This window comes from Octopus bimaculoides, chromosome 4 (genome assembly GCF_001194135.2).
Source record: "Octopus bimaculoides isolate UCB-OBI-ISO-001 chromosome 4, ASM119413v2, whole genome shotgun sequence".
Classification (NCBI taxonomy): Eukaryota; Metazoa; Mollusca; class Cephalopoda; order Octopoda; family Octopodidae; genus Octopus; species Octopus bimaculoides.
In genome coordinates this window covers 85,301,910-85,307,656 of record NC_068984.1, presented here as the reverse complement: position 1 = coordinate 85,307,656, position 5,747 = coordinate 85,301,910, and positions in this window count along the sequence as shown.

Here is a 5,747-nt window from a genome sequence, read left to right as displayed (position 1 = left end):
ATGTGCATGTATGTGTGTGAGTGTATACCTATGTATGTATGTATGTATGTATGTATGTACGTATGTATGAAACCGTTAATCCAAATACGTTTTTATCCTCCATTTTTTTCTCTCCGTTTTCTTTCCTCATTCTTTCTGTCGAAGGACCGTTAATCTCTGCACATTTTTTCTCTTTCCGTTTTTTTTTCTTTTGGTCTCAGTTGAGCGTAGGCTCGAAATTTCAAAGACATTTCCATTCTTCCCGAGCATTAAACTGATACACCTGCTTGTTGTTCCTTCTTCTGTCTTCATCTTTTGTTTTCTGTAAACTTGAACTATATACATACATATATATATATATATATATATATATATACGCATTTAACGCATGTCTTGCTTTGGTATGTTGGTTTCCCGACGATGAATTTATGTGCAATTCCAGCACCTCTTACTGTGCACATATATTTTGAAACATATGTAGGAATTAAAGGAACTTATTGATTATATGCGTTTTGCTCCATTTATTCTTCTTCTTCATATATATATATATATATATATATATATATATATATATATACTCACACATTAGATGATGGCTTATTTTATCCTTACCATAAGCCTAATAAAGCCATTAAGTATATCCACGCCTTATCAAATCATCCCTAAAGTGTTATTAATGGGGTAGCCAAAGGAGTGTCGATCAGAATCTCTAACTTATCTGCAAACGAAAAGATTTTTTGTAACTTTGCATCCTTTTATAATACAGTATTGAAGGACAGTGGATTCAGTTTCTTGCGAAATTAAGCATTGACATCACTCCCGTGAACAACCCCACTGAGTATCAGAGCCGACACCATAATAGAAGACACTATAATTAATTTAATTATAATAATAATAAATATACTGGGCAGAGTAGGAACAACTCGGTGAGGAAACGGGAAATTATCTGGTTTACCCCTTCTTTTTCCCCCCGTGTCAGAAACTTCCCCAAATCATTTTTTAGGATTATTGACAATTTCCCATTAGGTCATAAATATCATTCCATCTTTAATAGGACCTGCCTTAAATTATCGTACTCAACCACGCCCAATCTAGGATCTATAATTGCGGCCAATAATAGATTTAAACTTAGAAATAATAGTATTGATAGAGATAACAATATAGCTGACCTTAATATGAACAATGATAAAAATCCTGATATTAAAAATATAAAGGCGAAGCATGGAAATAGAACATGTAATTTCCGTAGCCGAGAGTTATGTCCCTTAAAGGGAACCTGTTTAAAGAGAAATATCATATATAAAGTTGAGGTTTCAACCCTTAGTGAATAAAAAAAGATATACATAGAAGGCATGACTGATTTTAAGACTAGATATAGTCAAGATATTAAGACTAGATATAGTCAAATTCGTTTATTAATCAAGAAACAAAAAATTCAATTACACTAGCTACCCACATTAATAAATTAAAAATGTGCAATAAAGAATTCAATCTAGATTGGTCTATTATAACGAAAGCCACACCATACAATACACACATCAGAAACTTTAAATTATGCACAAAAGAAGCGATCTATATACTCCGTACTGACAAAAAAAATTTACTTAACAAGATCTCGGCTGTCATTATTCTTTGTAGATATAAATATTTGTCAACTTAAAAAATTTTTTTTCCAAAAAAAAAAAAATAAAAATTAGTTTATATGATTTTAACCTAGTTACTCTTTATGCATTTGGATTCATCTTAAAACACTATTATCTATAGCTTCATTATCTATTTAAACATGTAACTTTAGCTCTTATTATATCATTCACCTGAATAAGATGTCCCAAAATTCCGCTCATTCTGGAGTTCGGTTGTAATTTTTGCTGTTTGGTGAGTGTACTATTGAACCTGTCATTGAACTTGTTACGTTTTGTGTTGTTGAAAAAACTGTTGCAACTTCTTGTGGCAGTTCTTTTGTTATAATTCCCCTTTGTATGAAGGGGGAATCATTGTTTTTCTGTGGGGTGTTGGCCCAAATTTACGCGGTGTGTCGCTGTAATTTTGTGGGACATTTTGACCATTGATTTCATTTTTGTGGGACGTCAGCCCAAATCCTTTAAAAAATGTGCGACTTAGTTGAGTCTGGAAACAAGGAAGCAGTGGATATACCAGCCTTAGTAACGTCTCCGGTGCAGCTGGAAACTGCACCAAAAATTAATTTTGCTGGGTACTTCACACTCATTAGTATGACTGATAGGAAACTATAACACAATCCGTGATGCACGCGTAGATTATGTTGGCTCAAACCAAAATAGGTGGGGTAACTCTTGCCTCCTGATATGCTAAGTTGCTTTCAGCTAGCAGATTATTACAGACCGGAATTTCCGAATGCTCCATTGTGGACATGGCCAAATAGCGACGGATCTTCTAGAGCTTACCTAGATAAGATCTTCATTAGAATTAAAGATAAACACATAGATATGTGTCCACAGTTTCATCTGGTTAGCTACAGTGATCACAAGCTTGTGACCTGTGAGCTCGACACAGACAGGTTACATAGGCAATGCTCCGGCTACTGGAAACTCAATATGTCCTTTTGGTGGATGAGGAGTACAGGAACCGGATTAAGTTGTTAGTGCAGAGGGTATTAACCGGTACCAATATGAATAATAAATGGTGGTATGCCCTCAAACGAGCCATAAAATTCGAGTCTATTAGATATAGTATAGGACGAGTGGCTAAGGAGACTAGGAAACAGAGAGCTCTAGTTAAGGCACGAAGAGGCAATGAGGACTGGCTCTGCATCCCTGGTGTTGGCGATGAGGCTGGAATTAAACCAGCACCTCGAAACCAAACACATGGGATGCATTGTGAGAGCTAGACTCCGTGCAATGGGACGTGAGGGAATCAGGGCCGCTGGATGGGCCCGAATGATAGAAGCTCAACGTGGCAGTAATTCCACAATAAGATCTTTGACGAACCAACTAGGTAATTTAGTAAACGAACCCGAGGAGACGTGCGAGACCTTTCAGGAGCGCTTCGCTCAGTTTTTCAGGAAGAGTGGTGGACTGGAGAGCAGAAGGGGCCTAACGGACTTCCTCGTCAGGCTGCCGCGACTCTCGGGGCGAGAAGCGGAGGGCTGTGAAGGCGTCACCTAAAACATACTCTCCTTCATTTTCTACAATGCTCTTCCATCTCTCTGGTAGACTTGCAAGGACCCTCTTCCAACATTCACTTGTCCGTGACGAAAAATACTTCCCCAGTATTGTTCTGACCTCGTCTACAGATAAAAGTACAGGTAAAATTACTACCTGCTTTTATAGGAAGTTGGTGCAGGTAGTTTATCCCGTCCCCCTCCGACTTTTAGTTCATGCAATTGAAAAATCCGCATTATTTATGGGATGACCCAATACACACACACACACACACACACACACACACACACACACACACATCTACGTTGGGCTCTCGCATAGTTTCTGTATGTTCAAATTTCACTCATTGGAGCTCAAATAGAGACTATGATGGAAGACGCTTGGCCAAAGTGATGCGCAGTGAGTTCGAACCAGGAGACACGTATTTCTTTACCAAACAATCAATCAATACTCCTAACATATATTACACTTTTCCTTTTATAGCAAATTACTTCATCAGTCTAGAACTCTGTGATATTGCTGGCGGCAATACATATTCCTCATTGTTATTGCTGTTATTGATGATGGTAGACGTTATTGGCTAATCGTGCCTAGGATTAAGAGACCTCTGTGCACCATATGTCTAGAATCAAGTTGCTTGTATCGTTGACCATGCTTTGGGTTAAGTAGCCTGTGTTGATATCTATAATTAGGGTTAAGTAATCTAATGTCCCTCTACATGCCAAGGGCTAAACAGCGTCTCTCTATCAAATTATGATTAAGTATGGGCGTATGAAGCACTGGAGGTATTGGTAGTGGGTGTTGTAATGTTAGGGTGTTGGTAGAGTCGTTGATGGTAATTACACTGATTATACAATTGATAGTAGTAAATATAATACTCGTCGTGGTGGTGATTGTGGTGATTGTGGTGGTTGTGGTGGTGGTAGCGTTATCATTTTACAAAACACGTTTGTGTGAGGTGTGGTATCTATTTGTGCTCTTGTGTATGTGTGTATGTATGTGTGTGTGCATGTGTGTGATGTGTGTGTGTATACACATGTGTGGGTACATTTGAGTGGATATGTACATAAACATTTACTGGGGGCGTTTATGCGTATGAGTGTTTGTGTGCGTGTGTGTGTGTGTGTGAGTGAGTATGAGTGTATATACTTCATGCATACGGAAGTATATAACACCGAAAAAACACACACACTCACACACACATACATAATATATATATAATTCACACACACGCACCCGCGCACATATATATATATACATGTGTGTGTATATATCTATTATATATATGCATATATACATGTACTTATATATATATATATATATATATGTGTGTGTGTGTGTGTGTGTGTGTGTGTGTGTGTGTATCTGAATTTGTGTTGCAAGATGCCTGATTTGAAACAGATATTGATGTATTTCGGGATGGTCATTTTATCATTTTACTTTATTTTTTGTCAAATAAACACAAGCACTATATATTCGTACTTCACTCGTTTATTACTGTTCTTATTCTAACTCATTGTCCGGAAATCTTTCGTAACACACCTGTGACCTCTTCAGCGACATTTTCCGTCTTCGTGTTTGCTCCTGCTCCACTTATTCCATTCTGTTCTTTTATGAAGAAGAAACTTGGAACCAGATGGTTTGAAAGACAAATTTCTTACCACAATCATGCCTGATATAAACTTTTCATACATAATCAAAACAGTCTTGGGTAGACTATGCTATGTTGATGTGATCCAATAAGGACGAAGCTTGCTCGCAGCTTCCCCCTCCTCACTCGCTAGCAAAGATCAGATTTTACCCTAAGCATGAGGTAGCGGCAGGGGGTGGGGTGGGTAAGCGGACTTAATTTCCAGGATATAATTCTTAATTTCTGGAAATTATCTCCCTTTTTCTTTGAGTGTCACTAACAATTTGGTTTATTTTATCTTGTTTATCTCCAACTGAAAGGGTTATTGCACTTAATTGAGTATATTTGAGTAAGTCATCAAGTGCATCCCCTCTTAGTTTATCTAACTAAACTCATATTAGCTCATTTGAATTTTTTCACTTATTTCATCTATTTGTCTCGTCTCTGTCCCCTATTAAGGCTGTATAAGGCCATTACTTAATTTAGATTGCTGATTAAAAAAAAAAAAATCGTCGTTATTTCATCTACATTTGTGTTCTCCTTTCGTACCTTTTTTCTTATTTTCTTGCGACGCACGCAGTGTTTTCCCATCACAGCTCATGATTTTGCTAATTCGCTATGACCTCTTTGCTTTTTCTTTTTCCTCCCACTTTCTTCTCTTTATTTTCTCCCACGCTCTTTCATTATTTCTAATCCTTCGACCCTTTGTTTCTCTCCCCATCTCTTTTCTACCCATTTCCTTTCCCAGCATTCCGCTCTCTTCCTAATTCCATTCTCATCTCTCTTTTCTCTTTCACTACAATTCGTGTAGTGACCTATCGCTTTGCTTACCCTCATTTGCCGCTTTGACCTTATATTTCGTTTCGAACTTAGCATCCATATCTTTACATTTTCATTTTCCCGCGTCGGACACATAATCTGGTTTCCTTTGATTTGTACTATTCTCATCGTAAATGACTTATCTCTACACTTTCTCGTTCCTTCTTTTTTTTTTTTTT